Source organism: Macrobrachium nipponense, chromosome 5 (genome assembly GCF_015104395.2).
Source record: "Macrobrachium nipponense isolate FS-2020 chromosome 5, ASM1510439v2, whole genome shotgun sequence".
Taxonomy (NCBI): Eukaryota; Metazoa; Arthropoda; class Malacostraca; order Decapoda; family Palaemonidae; genus Macrobrachium; species Macrobrachium nipponense.
Window position 1 is genome coordinate 68,327,062 of NC_061107.1, and position 26,534 is coordinate 68,353,595.

The window sequence follows — 26,534 nt, forward strand, 5'->3', positions numbered from 1 at the left end:
CCCTTGACACACAGAAACATTTGTAAAATGAACAATATCTCAGTGAGAAGGCAGTGCTCTGCCCCTCACTTGAATCTGTAGGCCGAGTTGCCTGGTAGTACATTCCATCTTGGAATGTGCTTGTCTTATTGAGCTATCACATGCACAACCAATACACTTGAGTACCTGCATGTTAACCAAACAAGAGGGAAAGCAATCCTCTTGTTCGGTGATAATCTCCACACTGTGGTGTTGTTCCCAAACATTACCACTACATCTCATCAAAACCGGAAACTCTTGGAGGTCCAAAAGGCTGTCCTGAATTTCAGGTTAATTTATAGAAGGTACTATTCATCTCAGTCACAGACTAGAACTAACTTACAGGTATGCACCAATTACTTGGACAATGCAACTGATAACAGATGCCTGTTGCAAGGAGAATATACAAGTATATTTGCAGGCTTTTGGTGATTGAGCACTATCCTAATTCTTCTTCACTTCGAAAGAGGAAAAGAATAAGGACTGGAGGCAGACCTCTTTCATTCTCTAATGAAGACAGCAAACAAGAAGCTATCCCGAAGGGCGGTTTCTACGGTGATAACAAGACACCAAAGACTACTAGTTCGTGACGAACTAGCTGTTCCCAAAACAGGAATGCTGGAGAGGTGGAGCTCGAACTAATGACCAATATCCATCTGGTGAGATCCTAAAATCGAACCAGGGACATAGGCTCTTGCATCTGAACTCTGGAGAATAGACTCCATAGAGTTCTTATTACCTTGTCCATCCATGTGCAACCCAAGAAGTAAAGGTAAAAAGGAGAGGAGGATCGTTACGGGCTGCTCTGAGACCAAAAGCCCATCCTGGCATTGTGCTGGCTTAATCTTAGATAAAAACAACAGAGGAGGATTGACCATTCTTGCTCGCACTTCTCAGAACTAGCAGGAGGGGGCAATAATATACACAATCATCAACTTGCAGTGATGACAGCAAAGCACAGGCTTAGGAAAACTTATTCGCCTCGATGAAAAACAGTTCCCGAAAGGAAAGTATAGGCTCTCACAGACCAAAAGGAGCCATCTCTTCCTACACACCTCCTCTCCGACTCTCGTCGTGTTGGGGGGGGTGCCCGGGAATGAACCGGGGACCTCTCGATCTGCAGTCGAATGCTCTGCCACTGAGTTACACTCCCTCTGTCCAAGTGATAGCACCTAGGAGCAAGCGAAGGACCCTGTAGTTTCAACGAAGATGAATGAGGAGATTGTGTTGTCGGGCTCCCAACAGCTAGCACCAAAATACCAACAGCTGGTGCCAATTAAGGAATGAAAAGCAACTAGCATTTTAAAATAACATAAGTGTATACGTTTACCTTTTAATAAACGATAAATTTAAATCAACAAGACATTTTCATATTAAAGTCTCAAAGCAAATCCAACTTTAATATAAAAGAATAAAACAATATTTACAAATAACTGATTACTCAAAAAGAAATCATCAGCAAAATTATCAGGAAATCAAAGTAATCAAATACAACAACCGATTACACGTCCTGCTAATTGACTCAAGTGGCCTGTGCTCCAGTCCGCCAAGCAAGCTGGAGGCTGGGAGTGATTGTTCCCAAATGCATAACACCAGGAAAATTCCTCTGTCCGCCAAGGCCATACGAGCCCATTCTGTAACGTAATAAAGTACTGCTGAAGCAAAAAACAGGTATGTAGTTAATACGTACTCGACTGACGGAACATATCTACCTATGGCCTCCCGCAGGCAAACAATAACACCATTCTCCCCTTACTACACAATGTCTCTGCAAAGGAAAGTGATGAGCACCACAAACAAGGTAAACAAAACAGAGTGTTGGCCTAATTGCATTTGGCCTACAAGAAGGTTTTAACATCCACAAATTACTTTAACAAATTACTTTAAAGGTAATTATATTTACCGGCGGTTCACAACTAGCCTATGATAAACACAAAATCCCAAAAGCAAAGTATGACCTAATGGAATGAAATAGCATAAAAAATTACTTTTTGAAGGTAATCATTAATGGGCAACTTGCAAGTAGCCTAACACAGTATGCAAATAAATGCTAAGGTTTTGGGATAAAAGAATAGTACTATAACATTTGAGAATTACTTTAAGGTGATCATTTACCGTCGGCTTGTGAATACCTTACGTCTAGTGAAGAATCATAAATGCAAAAGAATTGCCCTAATTTAATGGCATTAGATTCAAGAACTACTTTTGAGGTATCTATTAACCGGAGACTTGCACATAGCTTAAGCCTGGTAAGCAAATCATAAATGCCAAAGTTTTGGTCTAAAGGGATGATGTTACACTGAGAATTACTTTAAGGGAATTATTAAACGTCACCTTACAAGTAGCCTAAACCCAGTAAGTAAAAAAACAAGTATGTACAAATATGTAGTCTACTTGAATAATGATTCATTCAAGAATCATCTGTCAAACAATTATTGTTATTTGAATAAAATAGTAAAGAAAAATGGTTATTATTAAATGTCAACTTACATGTAGCCTAAGCCTGGTAAGTAGAAAATAAATATGTACAAGTATTTAGTCTACTTGAATGATGATACATTCAAGAATACTAATTTATAAGGCAATTATAATTATTTGAATAAAATAGTAAAGAAAAGGCTCATCCTGCTCGAAGGCTATGAATGCGTTCTGGTGGTTGTGCAACTACCGGAATCTGGTGATATAACCAGAAAATAAGAACAAGCTGCTGTAAGCACTCAACGTTTCATGGAGCACGGAAGAAAACAGAATGAAGTGATTACCTAAGTTGTTCCTAGTGGCTGTTGGGGGACAGCACTGTATACCTACAATGAGCCATCAAAGCTCTACCCGTGAAATTTGAATTTTAATTTCGGCTGCCGTATGTGTAGAAAGGTTAGCAATATAATGACTGGGTAAGTCACATATGCAAAAAAATACTTACCATTCTCATAAAATAAGATATGAGGTACCCAAGATATCTGCACCTACAGGTATCTCCCACCAATTTCCTTTTTCTTTCAGGCCTAGACAGAAACTGACTTGCTGCTGCTGCTAAAAGACCAACTGAGTAAATACCTAAAATTTTATGACTTGTGCATTTAAGGTAAAATCTCAAAAAAGTAGATGGGGACTTCCATGTAGCAATGTTACTAGAAGAAATCAAATCTGTTAACTTTAAAAACACAGTCGCTATGGCCATGACTGCATGACCTGTGACAATGTGGATGCTTGAAACTCAAGAGGTGGAAGAAAATGCTGGCGTAATAACCTCCTTGAACTAAAAGGTTTTTAGCAACTTTATGCCAGGTCACATTAAAAAGTTTTTAAAATAATACATTAAGTGGGGTAGCAAGATCCTTGGAAGGTCTACCAAACAAGCTGATATGTCTATAAACCAAGCCTGTTAGGACCAAAGAAGAGCAACAAAGGTAATGGCTAATTTAATGAAGGCTGTAACTTATTAGCACTGTTCTTTTAAGAGAAAACAGAAAGAAAGTATAAAATTCCAGGATGCCTCTGGGGAGTACAAAAGGCATTCGTACCCCTTGCTGCCAGGCACAAGAAAGATGACAGATGGTAAGGGGCAATGAAGCTATTTGGTCTTTATTAATGCCACTGAAAGGAGTCAAGCTTCAGCATACATAATGAGAGGAATACTTTGAAGAAAACATTACTTTTCTTCATGCTACACTGTGAAGGTCAGGGAGTCTCCACTTTTCTTTTGCCACCACCAGACAATGCTGAGTATACTAGGTTTGAGGTGGGAATATTATAAAAGAATTCAGGTTTGTATATTTAGGAAAAATGTAAATAACAAATTTTTATTTGTTCCTGCAAAATACAAACCATGGTCTCTCTCTCTCTCTCTCTCTCTCTCTCTCTCTCTCTCTCTCTCTCTCTCTCTCTCTCTCTCTCTCTCTCTCTCTCTCTCTCTATCTCTCCTCTTTTCTACAAAGACAACTAACCTCTCATCTTCTGGGAATGACTGAACATCAACTCCTTCACCTGGAAATGCAGTTTCCTCTTGTCATGACAACAAGCAGGAAATAAAATTACTTTTGAACCAGCAATACAAGGTAGCATAGGAAAACATGTTGGCTTTAGCACCTTGTGTCTGAGTAAAAATTCTAATGAGAACTTTGACTTTGAAAAAAATTAGGAGGGGAAAAGAATCTTTGTAAGGGAGATTAAGACCAATTATGTAATCTGACCATAAATATTAATGCTCTACAACTGAATTCTGCCATTTTGTTGATTGGAAGGGTCTGTCTATGAGAACCTGTGATTACTACATGACACGTTGACCAACAACCACAGATCCTAGAAAATGGTATCTGAGGTCAGAGCCAGACCCAGTCTTCAGTATCTGTAATACCACACCGAATCCACATTTGAAGGTCGATCCCTGTGCCAGACAACTTGTAAACCTACTTGACCATCTTGCAAAACCAGAGTTTCTTAGATATCTTCCTTGTGTGTATCACTACAAACATTAAGTATCAACACTCAGGCCTAGGATGCCAAATCTTCTTCAGATAAATCCCCAATCCTTGTACTGGAAACAAAAGCAACTCATCTGGATCACCTTGTATGATGTCTCTAAGGAAAGGAGTCTAGCTTCAGCATACATAATGAGAGGAATGCTTTGAAGAAAACATTACTCTTCTTCATGCTACACTGTGAAGGTCAAAGAGTCCCCAGTTTTCTTTTGTTACCAGATAATACAGGGTATATAAGATTTTAGGTGGGAATATTAACAAAGAATTCAGGTTTGTATATTTAGGAAAAATTGAAATAACTTAAGAAGTTTTTATTTGTTTCTACAAAAATACAAACCCTGCTCTTTCTCTTTTTTTTATATAGATAACTAACTCATCTTCTGGAATGACTGACATCACTCCGTCACCTGGAAATGCAGTTTCCTCAGTCATGACAAGCAGGAAATAAAATGACTTCTGAACCAGCAATACAAAGTAGCATAGGATACCATGGTGGTGACAACACCTTGTGCCTGAGTAAAAATTCTAATGATGAACTTTGACTTTGAAAATATTAAAGGAAAATATTTGTAAGGAAGATTAAGACCAATAACGTAATCTGAACATAAATATTAATACTATACACCTGCATCCCAGCCCTTCTGTTAATTAGATGGATCTGTCCATAAGAATCTGTGGTTACTACACGACATGTTGACCAACAACCACAGATCCTAGAAAATGGTATCCGAGGACTTGTGGGGGGACTTTCTTAAGGCATAAAGTGAATGTGGTCAGAGCCAGACCCAGTCTTCAGTACCTGTAACACCACAACTCATCCACATTTGAAGGTCGATCCCTGTGCCTCGACACTTTTACACATATAGGTACAGTCTGATCCCAAATTATGTGTGTTTGAATTGTGTGATTACCCTTTTATGAAGTCGCTAGTTCTCAAAAATAGATTTTCTTTATCTACGAAGCTGTTCAAAGTCTGCGAGTCACACGCCGCAAAACATATCAAATCTATTGTCTTTTCAAGTATTTTAGATGTGGGAGGGTTTGCTGGTATCTGAGAGAAGGGTGGGGGGAATGTTTAGAGGAAAAAACTATTATTCCTCCAAGGAGGAATGCAAGAGAAAGTTTTCCTGCTTAGCCATTAACTAAGACGGAAGGCTCTGCCTCATGCATTTGTGACGTCATAGCGAAGTGTGTATGAATGATCGGTATCAACACCATTGCCATACTCATTAGTATTCAGATCTGCGAAGTGTATTCTAATCATCAGCATCATGTATGCATCTGCCTAGAAGTCAAAGAGGAAGACCTATTTTCTTGAAACTAAAAAGCTTGCCCATAAGTTAAAGACGAAGGAAGGAGCAATTTCCATTTTGGCAGCAGTCGACAACTTGAAATCCCATTGCTAAACATGAAGTAAGAATTTTTTTTCTAGGTTAACTTGTTTTGACTAACTTTTGGCATTTGATAGTTTATTTTTTTCTATTGCTGAAAAAGGTTTTGATGAAAATGACTATTAAAAGTGATTAACAGAGAAGCAGATGTGTTTGAGAGAGAGAGAGAGAGAGAGAGAGAGAGAGAGAGAGAGAGAGAGAGAGAGAGAGAGAGAGAGAGAGAGAGAGAGAGAGAGAGAGAATCGTTCAAGTCTAAACTTTTCAAGAAACCTCTAACTGTTCATTTCATGCTGAATTTTGAATTTTTATAATTTCTTTTTAAGGAATTGTAATTTCATATCAAATTTTGAATTTTTATCAGTTCTTTTTTTTATTGTAGAATAAATTTATATGAAAACAATTACATAGTGAACGTGCCGGACAAAGAAACTGAGACAGGCGCTCAAAACCAAGTTTGTTAGGCCTAATGGGAGTGAAGACTCACATGATCCATCAGTACCCGAAATGGTTCACAAAGCCTTCCTTCAGCTGAAGAACACTTCACGGAGGATGAGATGGAGGAGTTTAAAGGTTTTTTTTGGCAGAGGATAGGTAGAGGAAATTCCATCCAAAAGGTTTTTTAAAGAAAATGACTGTATCGTACAGTACACTTGCACCCAATGGTGGTATTGTTTACGTGTGGGAGTTTTCATCATCCTGTGTGTAATTGTAAACTTTTTCAAGTAATTAAAACCTTTTTGATATTTTATTTGTCCACAAGAACAATTTCATATTAGAAAAAATCACAGTATAGTACTACATAGAAAGTATTGAAAATGGGTAGTATAAGAAAGTTTAACTGGGTAAGTTGCCGTCTGCCTTGGCCCTAATGGAATTATTCCCATAAAGTATGGTGTTTTTGAAATCTGCAAATTTCCAATTCTGGGAGGTCGTGGATCGACCAAATTCTCTCATAATTGGGAACCGTACTGTAGTCCCCAGTTATCGGCGGGGGTTCTGTTCTTGACAGGGTGCTGAGAAGCGGAAACTGCCATTGACCGAAACATGATATTGTTATGATACAATAAAGTTTCATACATACTTACCTGGCAAGATATATACATAGCTATCGACTACCGTCGTCCCCGACAGAAATTCGAATTTCGCGGCACACGCTACAGGTAGGTCAGGTGATCTACCTGCCTGCCGCTGGGTGGCAGGACTAGGAAACTATCCCCATTTTTCTAATCAGATTCTCTCTTTCCACCTGTCTCCTGCGGGAGGCTGGGTGGGTCTTTAATTGTATATATCTGCCAGGTAAGTATGTATGAAACTTTATTGTATCATAACAATATCATTTTCATACATTCAACTTACCTGTCAGATATATACATAGCTGATTGACACCCTTTGGTGGAGGGCAAGAGACAGCTAATTACTGACTAAACAGGTAAACAACATATGTTGTAGGTATTTATAGACCTTAGTTCCTCTGTGTTTCTAGACGAAGGGTTGACTTCCTAGCTATTGCATAGGAGTCTGCTTCGTCTCAAGAGCCTTAGCAAGATAGTGATCTGTGGCCAAGAGTTCTTGTGGGTCTACCGATGGGGTCTATCCACTTACTCGGTCGAGCCTAATTGGCATTGTCAAGGGTGCTAATCCGCTTATATGACAACATGCCTATGCCTATTGGCATAACTAAGGAGCGCAACACCGATCCCGATCACCTGTTCCTAACATGAGGGTTCGCGCTAAATTGAAAGAGAGTTATCCCCCAAACTCCTTTCAACCTCCAATAAAAATCATTGAGTTAAAATAAATTCAACTCATTATTAAAGGATCAGTGTCGGCTCCTTATCCCAGCAACGTATCCGCTGATACTTATAAACCAAGAGAGAAGAATCTCTCGTAGGTTAACTTGAAGTCCTTCGTGTAATGAGCAGTCAACACATAGTTTGCATCTCTCATATGTTAAAGCTAATATGTCTTCCTGACATATTGTTACGAAAAGAACAAGAATTTGCAAAAGCTCGCACTTCATGAGCTTTTTAAATTCTCAGCTGTTTGAAGGTATCATCAAGTCACTTATGAAGTGCTTTAGAGATCACCATTGTTTCAAAGAAGACTAGGACTTTCTTTGAACTGGATCTCATCTGGATGAAGCCTAGCGCCTGGCTTGCGCCTGGCTGGCGCGAGGAGTATCCTGTTTAGAATACTCCTGGCGCCTGACAGTCGTAAAACTCTTCGAATACTCCTGCCGTCGGAATGGCAATCTCGCTCCAAATACTCCGGGCGCCTGTTAGGAGTATTAACTCAGAATACTCCTGGCGCCTGGCAGGAGTATCGCGCTTCTGAATACTCCTGGCGCCTTGCAGGAGTATCGCGCTTCGAATACTCCTGGCGCCTGGCAGGAGTATCGCGCTTCGAAGGTACTCCTGGCACCTGGCAGGAGTATCGCGCTTCGAATACTCCTGGCGCTGGTAGGCCACATCGCGCTTCGAATACTCCTGGCGCCTGGTAGGAGTAAAAAGTCTAGAATACTCCTGGCTCTGGGAGGAGTATCGAGGTTAGAGTACTCAAGGCGCCTGGCAGGAGTATCTCTTCCCGAATACTCCTGACTATGGAAGGCGCATCTAGTTCCGAATACTCCTGTGGCTTGGTAGGAGTATCGCTCATGGAATGGCCTTTTGAATGGCAAGTATATTGCGCTTAGCGGGGCGCTATACTCCTATCAGGAGTTCTCTCTTCTCCAGTTGGCTCTTGTTGCTTGGATGAAGATCTTGGCCTAGAACGATCTACAGTAAAGTCAGGCTCTTTGCGCCTACTTGGCGTGGCTCCTAGTTGCGCCAGTACCACGCTTGGCAGGAGTTACTTCCTTTCCCCCGTCTCGCCTGCCTAACGCATCGCTCCCCCACCCCCCCAGAGATCGGTATTTGGATCTCTTAATCGGAAGTCTGTCATCCTTTTACGAGTAGGCTCTTTAGAAAGTACTCCTACCAACGACGCTAATTGCTCCTGCACATTCATCAAAATTAGTCAGCTCCATCCAGTAGACAATAGGAAATCTCAAAAGTCCAAGAGACAAGTCTTCCTCCGAGGAGGATCCTTATTGCATACTTCCGTTGCTAACGAGTTCTCCTCCTACATGTTGATGAGTTTTCTCGTTGCAGAAGCTTCCCTATCCTTGCCCGAAGGAAGGGAAGGAGCTTGGAATTTTAAAGAGATTCTGAGCTAAAATTGGTTGATTTCTAGCTCTTGAATGTATCTCTCTGAACCTTTTGGGAAGTAGTTTTGAGCCCTTCTCGCGTTCCAAAGACTCTGTCAGTAAACGTTTTAAACCTTTTCTTCTTCTGTAGATGACAATGTCTACTATCATTACCCGGACAACGAAACCTCTATCTGAAAGCGTTGATCCAGGAATAAAAAAAGGCTTTAGTTCTCTTGCCAAACATACTATGCTGGCCAGAACCCATTGCCGAGTCGTCATAGAATTCGATTCCAGATTCTAAAGCCCAAAATTTCACTTGTCCTTTTGATCGTTTAGGACCAAGAGAAACATTTGATTAGGAGCAGTTCCATCTTGTCGGAACACGGAATCTGAGGCCCAAATTAGGATCCCATTCTAAGTATAAAGAATCTCTTACTCTTATCGTATAGAGGTATTGTATAAGATCCCGAAGATCTTAATTCTCTACTATCTCTAATATTCTTTGTCTAGACAGAATATATCTTTTCACTGTGTTCATTGATAGCATAAATTACCAAGGTGATTCTTCCCTCTGAAAGGGAAGAAAACCATTATGTGGTTCACAGATTGGTTATCGGAAGAGGACAGTTTCCCCTTTCTATCTAGCACGATCTGCAGCAACTCTATGTCTTTGAACATATTTAAAGGAATTATCAAGCTCCCTTGAAAAATCCTCTCATTCATATTTACTTCTGTCAGTCTGCACGCAGACAGACTCCAGAGTGAATAGGTTTTTTCAGGTCCAATATTTTATAATATATTCCTATCAAATCTCTACTCTCTAGAAAAACCTTCCGACACATGCTGAAAGAAGAACGTGACTTCTGTGAATCCAACCTTTTATTGCCAAAAGATGATGCCTTCATCTTCTTCCTTAGACGCCCATTATTTTAATATGTGTTAAGAATATATACAACTAGGGGAAAAAAAGACTAAAGTTTATTCCCCTATTTAATTTAAAGATGGCGTATCTTGCTACCTCTCTTGTTTCGAGGAAAAGGAAGCATCTATAAGAAGCTCGTTCATACTTCTGCCTTGCGAAGAGATCTGTGAATACTTTCCGCAGGGTCTGACAACTCTTTCCAATGAATGTTAAATCGTGCTCTGCCGAATTAAAATTCTTTATAATCCTATCACATTGTGGTAAACAGCATTCATCTAGGAAACTCTTGTAAGGATAGTAGGAACGCTGTAATTAACCACGGTGTGTGCATAAGGCTTAAGCGTATCGTTTATCTTAAGGTGAATTTCCTACTACATTCTTCCTCGCCGAGGCAGAGAGATATCCTTAGCAAAACGAATACGATGTTATTCATGTTTGCCTAAAAAATCCCCTCAATTCGTGTTAAGTCCCTGATTGTATGGGGAATATACGGTGAAGCATTCCGATCCCTTAGGAGAGAAAGATGTAACCAACCGTTCACGACGAGAACCGGATGGTACTTAGATTGGCTCACAATTACAGCCGTGTCGTTCACTGCCTGGCTGCATTCATTCTGAGTTGCCAGTTACTCCCTTCAATGAATGGATATAATAAAATTATTCTCGAGTCTAAGAAAGCTCTCAATAATGCAAATTTAGCCAAACAACCTTTGTTAAATACCGAGGCTGAATAGGTATGTCGTAACAAACCTTTTAAGCGAAGTCTTTACTAGGAAAATCCTGTATGGATACAGACAATTCCGTAGCGAACCAGAAAGGCAACTATGGTATGCGTATATGACTTGTCATTCAGTAGTCATATACAGCAAGCCTTCTACGACACTCTTTTTCCTTTCCGACATTGCAGAGAAAAAAGAAGTCGAAATCTTGCTCTCTTCGTTCATTTACGTCAATAATCCCGAATGAGTATTCGTCGAAAGATATTGCAAATGACAAACCGAGGATCGAAGAGAATCTCTCCAGCTTTTATTATCTTGGAGATAAGTCCGTATTTTATGCCTTTCTTATCTGGAAGAGCCTCTAATCAATGAATGAGAGCTCGTACGAATCTTGTTCAACTTCCAAACGATTGCCCCTCTTTCTGTAAATGGTTGGTTGCAATCTTTTTTAGAAGGAGGATGATTTTAATATCCTCTTACTAATACTGAACTAATTCTCACAATTCTGCTCTATCTTTCATTCCTCAATTTGGGACAAGATTGAGCAACCGGAGGAGAGCGCTTCCTTTCGAGAGGTGAAGGGCTATTCGCAGTACCGACTCTAACCTGACAAGGGTCTACGGCAGCCTGTGCTACATCTTGAGTCCCTGCCTGGAAAAAGCCGAACTTGCTCTTGCCTTTATTGCATTAAGACGATCCTGACAAGGGCAAAAACGGCCGCCTGCGCGACAACTCCCGTCCCTATCAGGAGAAGCCTCGAATGTCTTTCACCTTTCCGCCTGGAGGACTCTCGGCGGTTGTCAGGCTCTTCTTGTAGGAGAAAGTGTCTGGCGCTAAGCAGGAGTATCTTGCCTAGAATCTCCTGGCGCCTGGGAGGAGTATCGCGAACGGAATACTCCTCAACCTCGGAATACTCCTGGCGCCTAGCAGAAGTATCGCTTTTGGAAAGTTTTTCTTGTTGAGAAAGTTCCGAGCATCTGAAAGGCGATCCTCGCCTGAAAAGTTCTGTACGTCTGGAAGGTTATTCGAATCTGGAATCTTCCGCCTTCTGGAAGATTCCGCTTGTGCGGAAGTTCTGTGTGCGGAAGGTTCCGATCTCTTGTACATTTGTTCTTGCTTAGAATTCGACAATACTTCCATTTTCTACATAGCCCTCCCTTCTTCTGAATGAGAAGGACTTCCATTTCCGATAAAGATCCTGGTTCATAGTCTTTCAGGCGCTTTGCGCCCATATTCAAGGCCTTCAGGTGCTTTGCGCCTCGTTTTCAGGCGCTTTAGGCGCATTGAGCCTCGTTACCGGAGCTTCATGCCCAAGGATCTAGAAGCTTAAAAGTTATATATATGTGTACTCACTAAACGAGATCCATATAATATTTCGATCAACAAATATTCTTTAATATCTAATTCGTTCTTCTCAGAATAGATATATTTTCATATACTTCTTCTTTCTCCGTCTCTTCTGAGGTTCCGATAGCCAGACGAGATTATCTTGCATCTTCATTTAATCTACGGCCGTTGAATGTTTCTACTCCTTATTCGTCAAGACGATAATAAAAAAGGGGAAACACTGAATTAGGATGCCTTTCCAATGGCTATCCCTGGCAGTCTGGGACGTTCTACAGAACCTGCCGAGGGGACGCCTGAACGGTGGGGTTCTCCATAACCTCCGTACGGCTTTCGACATTCCTTCTCCTCCGGGCCAGGGAGCTTGGAAGAGGTCTAGGCCTGGGAGCGAGACAGAGCCGATCAGACGCACCCTCTATTGCAATGGGGAACACTATAATCACTTCTTACCTTTATAAGCTCGTATCTTGAGCTACATTCCTTTATCTTCAAATTGCAAATGAATTTGTAGTTTCTGTGAAGTAAGAAGGTGATGAGGAAACAACACTACTAGTACTGTTAATATTCTAACTGCTTGTCAGAACGAGGGCCTCTATTTGAAAGCTTCCTTAACAAGAAAGTCATTCTTAGTTCTATGTTTTCTGACTTCCTCAATAGGAAGTTTACCTTATTTTTTCCCCTCAATCAAATTCTAACATTTTATTACACTTTATCAATGAATAAATATTTATATTTCCCTTTCTTGCAAACCTATGTAATTGTCTACCGAAAACTTCGGTAGTTACACATACTCTATTCTTCGAAAACTTCGAAGTTAATTCATTAAAAGTTATTAAAAAGTTATTAAAAATGTATGCCAAACCACCGATCCAGTACTTCCTGTAAAAGTCGGCCCAGAAGATCGATGGCGATGAAACACGAAAATCAAATCAGGAGGGAAAGCAAACATATGTTTACCTTCCCAGCGACAGAGAGAATCTGATTAGAAAACGGGGATAGTTCCTAGTCCTTGCCACCCAGCGGCAGGCAGGTAGATCACCTGACCTACCTGTAAGCGTGTGCCGCGAAATTCGAATTTCTGTCGGGGACGACGGAGTCGATAGCTATGTATATATCTGACAGGTAAGTTGAATGTATGAAATTAGCAATTTATGGCACTTATACACCAAGTTCCAGTTAATGGGGCCTCTATTAAATATGATTTGGTGCCATAATTCTATTATTGGCACCTTATGGCACCGATACCTGAAACTCAGCCCGTTATGGCACTGTAAGTCGCTGATTTTAAACCGGATTGCCAATAACTGAATTTGCTGTACTTGACCATCTTGGAAAACCAGAGAGTATTCTTGGATGCATCCCTTGTGTGTATCACCACAACCAAAAAGTATTAACACTCAGACCTAGGATGCCAAATCCTCTTCAGATAAATCCACATCCTTGTACTGGAAAACAAAAGGAACTCATCTGTATCACTCATATAGCTTGTCTAGGGAAAATGTCTTGGATTGTGAACAGCCCTATTCTTGAGAGTTTTGGTCATCCAAACCCAAGGGAAACAGATCCCTGAGTTGGGACTTTTAGCTTTAATCCACAAACCCATCATTACTGATAAAAGGAGGGTAATTCCTCATCAACATGGTGTCAGTCCTAACAAATGGGTTTAGTACCTTACAGCAATAAACATGTATGCTAAATAAGGAAGAGAATGAGGAAGAGGAAGAAGACAACACATGGCAGCACTTCTCGACCTCCTACACCCAACAGGTCTTCTCAGTCCACTTCTAAGTCTGCCCAAGATAGTCAAAGCATACGTCCCTAAAGGGACTGACACAAAAGCTGCCACAGCAGCTACAGTGGGAGTAACAAGGACAGCAGGTTGTCATCATGTGCAAGAGGGTCCTACAGGACTACAGGCAGAAAACCTTAGGTCAAAGGCAAATGTTCAAGGAAAGATAACAGGTAAGGCTCCTCGAGGATGGTGTTAGCAACAGCACCTGCTAGTGTCATCTGATTGCCAACTGGTCCATACATACCCTTCTCACCAAGCATGGAGAGAACAGGTAGACATGATCCCACAAAAGCAGCAAGGATCAAGGCCAAGCACAGAACAGGGAGGAATAGATGAGAGCATCTCAACAAACCTGCTCTGGCCTTTTCCTCCAATGGCAAGCACTTCAAGGACAACATACACTTCTGCTTCTGCAAGCCATACACAGAAGAATAATCACCAATAGTCACAAGGGACAAGAATCTAGGACATGCACAGGCTCCATCATGCCCTAAAAGAATGATCAACCACCATCATTTTTACTACTAACAAAACTAGGAAAACAAACATGCCAAAGCTTCAGTCAATATTCTTTCCAGATTAATCCATAACTCGGCTCACTACTTTTAATTAGCTTTTTCCAAGAGTTTCAATCTTGTCTCTTCCCTACGCCTTTGTTTCTCATATATTTTCTTGAATGTTCTATCTCCATTATCTCTTAAGCCATCCTCTCCTTCAAGTCTTTTAGCACTTCCATTTCTATGAGTTCTCCTGCACTTGTCTTCGAGTGACAACAGCACTGGTTAGTATTGATGCCACTATGTGTGATCAACTGGTCTAAAAGCAATCACCTTTTCAAGTCGGAGTAGTATAGGTCACATTAGCTCAACCATTCAAACCAAAAAAATACTTTTATAAGTCCAGTGTTAGCGCAGCCTTTCACACCAAAAATATACTCAGGTGACTCAAACTTCAACAATGACCATGATACAAAGGTTCCAGAACATCTGAGTAGCTGTTCACCAAGTGCTACTAGTCCAACTATCTTTTTTTATTACTAAGCTTCAATGACCAAACCAACTTCTGCTGAGGATATATATCCATATAAATGAAAAAGGTTTGTATTCTTGTATGAAAAATTCAAGAAAGAAAAACACAAAAGGAACAAAGAATCAGTCTGAACACATTGTTGATAAAGACAAATAAATTAACCCTCTTACGCCGAAGCGGTAAAAAAAAAATTGTCTCCCGTGTGCCGGAGGTGTTTCAGAGTGAGCGCGGAAGTGGAAAAAATATTTTTTTCAAAAAATCACAGCACGCTTAGTTTTCAAGATTAAGAGTTCATTTTTGGCTCCTTTTTTTGTCATTGGCTGAATTTTAGTATGCAATCATCATCAGAAATGAAAAAAATTATCGTTATCATATATAAATAATGCGATATATGATAGCGCAAAAACGAAATTTCATATATAATTGTATTCAAATCGCGCTGTGCGCAAAACGGTTAAAGGTAACAAGTTACTTTGTATTCGTTGTAATGTACACTAAATTGCAATCATTTTGGTATATAACACATTGTAAAACGATAAAAGCAACACAGAGAAAATATTATCACAAAATAATGCATGAATTTGTAACGCGCGGACGTAAACACATTTTTTTTTCAAAAATTCACCATAAATCTAAATATTGTCCTAGAGACTTCCAATTTCTTTCAAAATGAAGACAAATGATTGAATATTACTATACTGTAAGAGTATTAGCTTACAATTGCAGTTTTCGACCATATCTGACGAGTTAAAGTTGACCCCGAATGTCGAATTTTTTTATATGTACTATATTTTTTATATGCAATTATTTTGGAAATAAGAAAAGCTACAACCTTCAAATATTTTTCGTTTTATTCTACATGCAATTGCGCACATTTTCATATATAAAACTTTATGAAATGCCTAATATGAAACGGAGCAAATATTCCGAGAATGGGACGTACGCATTTCGGAGATTTGTGGCGGAGAATCCGCGCGCGGAGGGAAGGAAAGATTTTTTTTTAAATTCCCCATAAATCTAAATATTTTGCTAGAGACTTCGAATTTGTTTCAAGATGAAGATAAATGACTGAATATTACTAGACTGTAAGAAGTTTTAGCTTAAATTGCTTGTTTTTCGTTTTTTTTGTTTTTTTTTTTTTTTTCGACATTTCGGTAGTCAAAAGTTGACTGAAGGTGGTTTTTTTTTCTATTTATCGTGATTTATATGCAAATATTTTAAAAATGAGAAAAGCTACAACCTTCAATTATTTTTTGTTGTATTCTACATGAAATTTCGCACATTTTCATATATAAAACTTTATGTAATGGCTAATTTAAAATGGTGCAAACATTACCACAATCGCACGTATGATTTTTCGGAAGAGTTACCGCACGGACGTAAAGAAAATGTTATTTTTTTCATAAATACACCATAAATTGAAATATTGTGCTAGAGACTTCCAATTTGTTGCAAAATGAAGGTAAATGCTTGAATATTACTAGAATATAAGCGTTTTAGCTTACAATTGCGTTTTTCGACCATTTCGGTAGAGTCAAAGTTGACCGAACCGATTGAAATTTTGGCAATTATCGTTATTTATATGAAAATATCTCAAAACTGATAAAAGCTACAACCATGGGTTGTTTTTAGTTGTATTGTGCATGAAATTGTGCACATTTCCATATATAAAACTTTATATAGCGGCTAATTTTAAAATGGTGCAAACATTACCACAATCGCATGTATGATATTTTTCGGAAGAGTTACCGCGCGGACGCAAGGAAAAAGTTTTTTCATAAATTCACCATAAATTGAAATATTGTGCTAGAGACTTCCAATTAGTTGCAAAATTAAGGTAAATGATTGAATATTACAAAAATATAAGCGGTTTTAGTAGATTTACAAATTGCGTTTTTCGACCATTTCGGAGTAGAGTCCAAAGTTGAACCGAAGGTGGTTGAAATTTTGGCACATCGTTATTTATATGAAAATATCTCAAAAACTGATAAAAGCTACAATCATGAGTATTTTATTGTTGTATTCTACATAAAATAAGCACATTTTCATATATAATACTTCATGTAACGGCTAATATACAATGGTACAAAAATTATGTCAAAGTGACAAAATAATTTCCGAGATGTGTCACAGATACTTTTTAGTGTGACAAGAAAGAAATTCGCGCTTGCGCACCTGCGTAACGATTGTAAACAAAACAACACCTTGATCCGTGAACTCCCAGCATCCCCCAAGGCGCGTGATTCAAAAGTTTTAGGCTGGTAGGCCTATAAGTATTTTTCCGCGAATTTAAAAAAAAACTTTTGTAAGTCGACGTAAAATACGTCCAGTCGGCACACAGGAGACAAAAAATGTTGACGTAAAATACGTCCAGTCGGCTTAAGAGGGTTAACAAATATAAATGCACATACTGTAGCAAATACAGTAAGAAGCTTGAAAAAGGACTATTGCTTCTTACGTGTACTCAGCTTTAAGCAAGCAAAGAACACCTATACAGTACATAGGAAATATGTTATCAAAACAGGCTCTGTTGCTTGGTGTCTTTCTAATTTATGTGAAAAAAAATTCATATATGAGCATAAACATCTCATAACAGCAATGTACTGTATTTACATGCCAAAACACACTAGGGCCTGTAGGATTACTATATTACCTCTTACTTCAATTTGTAAAATAAAACTAGAAGTGGTAATACAGCAGGTTATTTCATGCAAAGCAGCTAACAATAAACATCTAACCTTTGCATTCTTCAAATTCATTTGCATTTTTTGGGCCTTTATTGCAGCTAGTTTATCTCTAATGCGTTTAAGTTTACGAATAGCTTCTCTTTGCTCATCTGTTTTGGGCTGAAATTGAAATAAAACTAGTATCTGCATCCAAACACTAAGGTAACTATACTCTTGATTTTTTCCATCTGTCCATCCGCCTGTGGTGTTTGCGCATGGTAACACTGCGTTCAGGGCTTTAAATAATAACCTATTTCAAATATTAACAGTGTAATTTGCATACAGTAAATTATTAAAACACTTTTCAGTTGCAAATGTACACCCAGGTACCCTTTTATTTACCTAATTATTTAAGGCTCGGGACACAGTGTTACCATGCGAAAACACCACAGGCGGATGGACAGATGGAAAAAACAGAGTATAAGTAATAGCTTCTATGGTAGCTTAACACAGCATAGAACTGGAAAATCTTCTCTAAAGTAGTCTACTGCTAATTGGTTAGTAAGATTAAATGGTGATTTTCTCCACAACTATTAAAGAATCAACCATAATTATTTACAAAACTGCATCTACCCAAGGTTACCAGTCTAAAGACACCAAACAATACCATTATCTTTTGGTTGGGAAAAACTCTCTGTTGCAAGAGTAAACAAAAGGTTTGGACTGAAGATGAACCCTTCCTTTTTGTAAAGTTTTAAAAATTATACACGAACTCGCAACACTTTTTATTATTGTGGACCCTTTAGAACAATACTATTATCTTTAAATGAAGACATATCACACATCTACACTTTGTTTTTCTAATCAGAAACCCTTAAGGTTGTCTACACCATCCCTTCAGCTCCCATTGCTTCCTGCCTATTACTAGAAGTGACTCACTGGTCTCAATTCTCAATTTAAGACAAACAAATCTTGATCCTGATTTCTGTCACTCCACCCATAAATTTTTAAGAATTTTATCAGTGGTATAATGTAATGCAGCTTCAATAATGATGACAGGTGATGAACAAAAAGGTCATTCCATGAGGCACCACAATACAATGTCATGCACTTTACCAAGAAAATTGTTTTACTCTAATGGACATAAAATTTACCATTTTTATGTTTTATAAATACATACCTCTTGCTTTACCTACTATATTGTCCCATAACATGCAGTGTTAGTAGATAACAGTTTTCTTTAAGCCAAATACTATATGCTGTCTTCCTATCAAGCAAGTATTTCTTGCTAGAGGGAACCCACTTATTAAGTGCATTACAGTGTCATTACAGTGCCACTTAGAAAAGCTAAAGCAGGTACAAAAAGTATAAGAATGACTATGGAGAGAGTATTCTCAATGAAATACATTGAGTAGTTTGAATTTATGAAACAAAAATTATTCCAAGTTTGTTTGTCAATACATCCTTAAATGTACAAACCTCTTGATTCCCTAATGCTAATTTGTTATCTTACTGGGAAGTGAAACGGCAGCTCTTCGGCAATCTTGTACATGTATGTACAATAATCATCACTAAAACAGCAATAAAGTATATGCAACACTTTGTGACAAAAGCAGGATTGGGTATTATTCTCTAAAGACAAGATGGTGCTATGTCAACTGGGAATCTGCACAATTAAGTGATAAATGACTAGGCAAAACATTTGTAAATATGTACTACTTACCTCTCAATTATATAGGTTTCACTTCTTCACCAGCAGTAATTTGACAGATTGGAATAAAAATCAAGAACACTTGTTCTTCTATGAATATCACTCTTCTATCTATCTATCTTCCTCAACACCACCCAAGGGGACTAATAAGTACAAACACTCGTAGCGAGTCAGTCTACTTCTGTCCACCTTGAATGTGGGGAGGTAGGGAGGTCAATTTATATGATGGAAAGGTACTTAAAAAATTATAAATTCTTTATATTTTCTTAATGACCTTACCTCTCCGTTATATAGCTGATTCCCACACTTAAAAAAGTATGGACATCAGCTAACCCTTAAAGGTTACTTAGTACCAAATATTTTGTACAAAAGAAGTGTTTAACCAGTGAATTCAATCAATGGGCTATTATTGCTGCCTTAGGAGGATTGTCACTCAGGTGCAAGGTCATCATGATGATGGCTGAGGTTTCTTTGGAGAAAGCCCTCTTCAGCAAAAGAGGGGGAATGTATACTGTGCCAAACCCTGCTGAGCCAATGATGGATACCTAAAAAGTAGGCATGTGCCCAAGTATCAGTATCGGTATTGGTTAGTTTTTGTGATACTGGTATCAGTGAGTTTCTGGCCAATGCCAGCCAATACTTTTGTCATTAGTATAGGAATTTATAATCCTTCTAGGCTGGCATAATATTAATTTTCTGTACCACTTTTCATTTCTAGGGTCAATTATATTGAATACCAGTAGTACCTCGAGATAACAAAATTCCTCCCGGTTCCGGGAGGCTCCTTTCGTATCATGAGGTTTTCGTATCTTGGACCACATTTTACATGTAAAAATGGCTAATCCGTTCCAAGCCCTCCAAAAACACCCCAATAAATTTCATAATAAAGCTAAATTGACCTATAAACAATGAAATACTACAACAATTTGGACCATTCAATACGTAACTTAATAATAAAAATGCAAAACCTGTAAATAAAGTGTATATTAGTGTACAAGAAATATTATTATTGTAACGTAAAATGTGGAAGCTTACCTTTCGAGTGAGGCTATCTCCGAAAGTGGCGGCAGAGGAGGAGGAGGACAAACGGCAGATACGTACACTTAACTTTACGAAAACAAAAAAATGTCAGAAAAACAAACTAAACTTTACAAAACACATTAACAAAACTGTAACACTTAACTTTACAAAAAACTTAAAATAAAATTTATTTTGTCTTTTTTTTATTTTTAATTTCTATTTACTTTCTTATACTTTACGTAATTTCAATTTCCTCACCACCGAATGGATGCCAGTCCGTTTACAGAATTTTTCTAACCACCCATGAGAAGCCTTGAACTCTGGGGTTGCCATTGATGTCCCCTCTCCGCCGTCGTCTTCGGCTTAGGCAATCAAATCGCCGAAAATAGCGCCGGCCTTCTGGCAGATTGCTGTCTCAGTTATCGTATCGCCATCGATTTCTTTGTCCCTCGATCTATACAAGAAGCAGCCTTTCCATTTCATTTGTCACGTGGCTGCCTCTTGTTGGACAAAATAGTCCAGTGGCAAGTCTGGCCATCTGAAACAGTTGGTTTGTTTCTCAGAAAAAAGAAGAAGAGAAGAAAACTTTCTCAGGTATTATCAGAGTGCATACTGTGTGTCAGTAGTGCCCAGCAGAGTGGGAAGCGGATGACTGGTTTGACTACTCTCTGGGAGGAAACCCTTTCACTTGGAGTTAAGAGTTTGTTCTTGGAAGAACACCCCCTCATGGGGTGAAGAGAGATGGCCTTACCTAACCTGACTTGTCTTGCAGGTGATGTGGAGCCCGAGTGACTTAAGGAATTATGGCCATCCATAGGCCTTCCAGGGGAGCCAAGTGATTATCTCCCACTTGAAGACCTTCCAAAGGCCTTCCAGTAACCACTTCCACTATAATTGTCTCTACTTCCACAGTTACAGTGTCTGCCAGCTCAAGGGTGGCCACCTCTACACCTTCATCTCTTGTTGACGTCATCCTCCACACCGTGCAGTCTAAGGTGTGGCAGTGACCGGAAGAAGAGGATTCAGAAGTCATTGTCTTCTTCTTCTTCATTTTCATTATATGCGGACATCTACCCTTCTTCCAAAACTAGTAAGCAGAGGGAGAAGGTTGGATCTCTCATCCATAAGAAGTCCTGTAAGGCTTCTGATGGCCAGCCTTCCCCCATAGAGAAGGTTACTTGGTCTATCGCTAGCGGTACCCCCAGTACTGCAGCTCCCATTGCTGTTGGCTCGGAAGTAACTGCTGCCCAGGGTTCCATGGACCTCTGGTAAACCAGTAATGGTCCTGGGAAGTTACCTTCACAGGCCAGTAAGGGTCCCCAATCTACAGACCCAGGTCCAGCTGCCACCATGCCTAACGTTATAGTGAATAGAGAGCAAGCAGCCTCTCACTCACCCCTTCTGTTCTCCGAAGAGAGCAGTGCAAGGGTCCCACGATGGTCTGCTCACCTGGGAAAGACAATAGGAGGTCCCCTTCCAGTCGTCTTCCACTGTAGAGGATCCAACTTCTAAGAAGACAAGCAGATACCTGGGACAGCCCCTGTTCTCATTTGTGTTTACGAAACTACTCTCCCCGACCCTTACGGCTGTTGTCACATCAGCTTGATGACTGCCCACAGCCTTACTTGGTGGGGCTTTGTCCTCAGGCAGGCCGGGTAAGGATACTAGGGATGTCTCGCCTGTCCTCTCTACCTCCTTGGGGTTTTGCGGGAGCTGGGAGCTGGACAGGCCTAGGGTATGGAAGCATATATTCTGGGCTCAATTCTTGAAGAGATCACCAGGGGGTTCTGGCGAGCTTCCCTCTCTTGCAGAGGGAGTAACCTGGGAGGACCATGACCTGGAAGGGTATGAGGGTCCTATGCCCCACGACTCAGACACCCCCAAGTTGCAGAGGAGTTTTTCAGAGATCTTCTGTTTGAGAATGCAGTTTGATGAACTTAAAGGAAGAGATCATGGCTTTCCCCATGGACTGCTCTTTAACCATTGGGTCTTTTTGGGGACCCTGGAAGGAACCCAGTGTCTTGATGGGCTTGCCATGGTTGCGACATGCCGATGGGATTTTGACCAGGTGAATTTTCTTGTGTCCGGGCAGAACTCACTTAGGTCTAACCATTGGGCAAGACACTTCCACAGCCTCTCACTTTTCAGAGGAAATACTACAATCCCTCAGAGAGGCCTTCCCTGACAAAACAGGTTGACATGTACCTGGTACGTCTGTGTCTGTATATGTTTGCTGGACTGCCTCCGTGAAGGAGTTTCCCTTTCACAGCAGGAGGCAGCGGCACTGGAATCAACAGCCATGGTAGCATTTCCAAATGGTTTTTTGATTGATCTCTGGTCCCTTGCAGTTGCCAAAATTGCTTCTTCCTCTTTGGGATCTCGTAGATCTAAAGAGGATTTTGTCTGGAGGTAGGGCCATCACCTACCTAGCCCACCAGACAGCTAACCTATGGGTAAACATGGTGCTTAAGAGATGCTGTGTTGTCTCAGGGTATCAGTTTTGTTGGTTCAGAATCAGCATTGGCACTCGGGAACGGACTGGCACTGGGTTCCACCTCTCTCTTCCCCTAGAGGAGAGCTGTATGTTGCAGTGGACAGGCTAAGGATGTAAAACAACAACATGCTTGTTCACCAGACAGTGGCCAAGACCTCTGGATCTTCACTTGGCACTGCAACCTGACCTTCGGTTCAGGCTGGCCCTTCCTTTCCAGGTCCCAGGAAGTCTCAGGCTTCCTTCTGCCCCTACTTAGAAAAGTGCATAGCCATGCCCCTTTTAGGTCTTTGCCCATCCTAGGAAAGGGGTCAAAGCTAAGAAGGGAGGATGAAGCTAGGGGCGGTGTTCCTCCCCGCTTGCTGCCAAAGTGTTGCGGGGGGAGGGGTGTTGCCTGTCGAGTCATTGGGCAATGGCAACAATACAGAGCTGACAACTGGGAAGTGGATGCCCTTTGGGTTTGAGACGTAACAGCCTTTCCAGCTCACCTTGTGCTTGCCCCATGGATGGGAAGAAAACTCTCAAATTGGTAAAGTACTTTGGCCAAGAGGTGGAAGCACTTTTGTAGTTGGTTTATTGTTCTTAGTACAACTGCTCATATATACTTCCTTAAGTCACTCGGGCTCCACATCACCTGCAAGACAAGTCAGGTTAGGTAAGGCCATCTCCCTTCACCCCATGAGGGGGTGTCCTTCCAAGAACAACTCTTAACTCCAAGTGAAAGGGTCCTCCGGAGAGTAGATCAAACCAGTCATCCACTTCCCTCTGCTGGCTCATACTGACAACACAGTATGCACTCTGATAATACCTGAGAAAGTTTCTTCTCTTTCTTCTTTTTTCTGAGCAAACACCAACTGTTCAGATGGCCAGACTTGCCACTGACTACAAGGGCTAGCTTAGCTGCTGTCATGCTTCCTGCATGATGAGCACAATGTGAGTATTTCCAATGAGAAAAGAAACTGATTGCGAGTCTATTTCAAATGAGGAAAGAAACTGATTGCAAGGCTTCTTCTTACCTGGACAATGCCAATAATACATGCAGTCCTCGGTTAATGGAGATCTGGTTTGATGGCAACATAAAATCAGTGATTTATGGTGCCATAAAGGGAGGGGGAAACAAGTTTTGGTTATCGGCACCGTAAGGTGCCAATAATAAAGTTATGGTGCCATAACATACCTAACAGAGGCACCATTAACCGAAACTTTGCGTCACAAGTGCCATAAATCACCACGTATCAGTTACTGGCGGTTTTCACACATCAGCACCCTGCCGAGAACGGGACCCCATCAATAACCGGGGACTGCCTGTAAAAGGTTTCCTCTGCCCAGGCTGTCACAAGTTAAGTTTGCATAATGAAAATACTATGAGCACACAAACTTACACAATCATATAAATACAGGAAAAACAACAAAAGGGAAAGTAAACGGCAGTCACGCAAAGAAGTGCAGAAATGTCTCCGCACGATGGTGGCCCGAAAGCAAAGTGGAGTGATAGTGACAGGCTTCCCCACATCGTCGGTAGTTAATGACCTTGTGTAAAAGTGAATGGCTATTCCAGCTCGCGTTCGCAGGTACAATCTTATGTAAAGACCTTCAGGTTTGTATTCGTGTAGGAACAAAAATATAAATGAAAAAATCATAAGAGTGACAACACAAACCTAAAAATGCTGAAGCAAGTTCTTCATTGCCATTGATTGGGTTTGTGCATTCATATGTACCCTAGGCACATGATTACAATTATCTTTTGGGTTGGAAAATTTAAAAAAACGAGAAAATATGGCAAAAATATGTGTAATGGCATAAAATGTTATTGTTATAATACAATTAAGTTTGTTCATACTTACCTGGCAGATATATATATAGCTGTATTTCTGACGTCCGACAGAATTTCAAAACTCGCGGCACACGTAGTGGGCGGCCAGGTGGTAGTACCCATTCCCGCCGCTGGGAGGCGGATATCAGGAACCATTCCCATTTTCTATTCATATTTATTCATGACCCTTGTCTCCTGAGGGGAGGAGGGTGGGCACTCTAATTATATATATCTGCCAGGTAAGTATGAACAAACTTAATTGTATTATAACAATAACATTTTGTTCATGAAACTTACCTGTCAGATATATATATAGCTGAATCCCACCTTCGGATGGTGGGTAGAGACAGAATAGGATTTTTAGGAAACTTAAATTAAGTAAAAGATTTACTTCTTGGTTCCTTACCTGTTAGCAAAGTAGACTCTGTGATTACTGTCACTTAAGCCTGCTTCTGCTTTTATCAGAGTTGCCAGCCAGGTTTGGACCTGTAGTGCTGGTGCACTCTGGATGCTCTGTCAACGGGGACGTGACCTCAATGTGACAAGACCATCTAGCCAAACTATGGCAGTAACACAAGCAACCGACCACCAACCTGACCAACTAACCAAAAAACAAAAAACCCCTGACATTAAAACTAAGGAATGGGAGATTTCCACAGAAGATCTCCCCATCAACCAAAACACAATAAAAACTAACCTAACTAAGCTAAGGGATAGGGAGAGAGCTACCCTTCAGCCCCCAAAACTGTGTCTGCCGAAATGTAAGGCCCCAAAGAACTACAGTTCTCGTAAATCGTTCTCACATCCCGGAGGTAATGTGAGGCGAATACGGAATTGCTCCTCCAAAAGGTGCTATCAAGTATATCTTTGATAGACATATTCCTTGGAAGGCAAGAGAAGTAGCTACGGCTCTGACTTCGTGAGCTTTCACTTTAAAGAGGCTCAAATCAGTCTTCTGGCAAGATGAATGAGCCTCTTTAATGACGTCCCCCTCAAGAAGAAAGCGACAGCATTCTTCGACAACGGCAAATCTGGTCTCTTCAACCGAGCACCAGAGATTACCTGAGGGACCTCTTATCTCTTTAGTTCTATTCACATAGAACTTGAGAGCCCCTGACAGGGCACAGGGCTCTCTCTGGTTCTTGACCCACGAGACTCGACCATTCCTTTGATTTCAAAGCTCTTCGGCCAAGATTAGACGGGTTCTCGTTCTTAGCCAAGAAAGACGGGCTCAACGAGCAGACAGCGTTGTCCCCCTTGAAGCCCACTAGGCTACTGAACACTTGGATTTCACTAACTCTCTTCGCCGTCGCCAGAGAAGCTAGGAAAAGCGCTTTTCTCGTCAAGTCCCTTAGAGAAGCTTCATGAGAGGCTCAAAGGGACTTAGCATAAGATGTTTCAAAACCATCGAGATTCCATGAGGGCGGTCTTGCTTGTGGAATCTTGGTGGTTTCGAACGACCTTAAGAGATCGTGTAGATCCTTATTGTCGGAGAGGTCCAGTCCTGTGGCGAAAAACGGCAGACAACATACTCCTATAACCTTTAATTGTAGGAACTGCCAATTTCTGCACATTTCTTAGATTAGATAAGAAATAAATGCTATCTGGTTCACAGAGGTCGTGGAAGAGGAAATTCCTTCTTTTGCACCATGCCCTGAAGGAGGACACTTAGACTGGTAGACAGCTCTTGAAGAGGCTCTTCGAGCATTAGCGATTGCTCTCGCAGCTGCCTTTGAAAAGCCTCTCGTCTCTGGTGGCCAACTTTCGGTAGTCTGAACGCAGTCAGAGCCAGAGCGGAGAGGTTTTGGTGAAAACCTTTTGAAGTGAGGCTGTCTGAGTAGATCTCTCCTCCAGGGCAACGTTCTTGGGAAGTCCACAAGGAATGTCATGACCTCTGTGAACCACTCTCTTGCTGGCCACATTGGGGCAATCAGAGTCAACCTTGTCCCTT

General features: G+C 40.5%; 1 protein-coding gene and 1 non-coding gene across 5 annotated transcripts in view; one reads left to right on the plus strand and one right to left on the minus strand.

Annotated features, from left to right (window-relative positions):
* The window catches only part of LOC135215389 (sorting and assembly machinery component 50 homolog), a 562,240-nt gene that overhangs the window by 150,612 nt on the left and 385,094 nt on the right, over window positions 1-26,534 (plus strand). The gene's annotated exons all lie outside the window — the stretch shown is intronic.
* Window positions 1,100-1,171, minus strand: Trnac-gca (transfer RNA cysteine (anticodon GCA)). Its single transcript has one exon. It is a non-coding gene; the product is annotated as a tRNA-Cys (tRNA).